Consider the following 260-nt stretch of genomic DNA (forward strand, 5'->3'; position numbering starts at 1 on the left):
CCCCCCCCCCCCCCCCAAATCCACAGCCCCTGCCCCAGGACACTCCCCAAATCCACAGCTCCCCACCCCTGATGTCTGACTCCGCCCCATCACAACCCTCATAGCCCCGCCCCTGCTGCCTGACCCCGCCCAGCACAACCCTCATAGCCCCACCCCTGCTGCCTGACCCCACACAGCTCAACCCTCATAGCCTCGCCCTTGCAGCCTTGACCCCGCCCAACACAACCCTTAGCCCCACCCCTGCTACCTTGACCCCCCCC

The 260-nt window shown here is 67.7% G+C and overlaps 1 protein-coding gene across 1 annotated transcript in view; it reads right to left on the bottom strand.

Moving 5' to 3' along the window:
- HCN2 (hyperpolarization activated cyclic nucleotide gated potassium and sodium channel 2) overlaps positions 1–260 on the bottom strand; it is a 30,191-nt gene that overhangs the window by 14,196 nt on the left and 15,735 nt on the right. The gene's annotated exons all lie outside the window — the stretch shown is intronic.

The sequence above is a fragment of the Hylobates moloch genome, unplaced genomic scaffold (assembly GCF_009828535.3).
Source record: "Hylobates moloch isolate HMO894 unplaced genomic scaffold, HMol_V3 SCAFFOLD_15, whole genome shotgun sequence".
Taxonomy (NCBI): Eukaryota; Metazoa; Chordata; class Mammalia; order Primates; family Hylobatidae; genus Hylobates; species Hylobates moloch.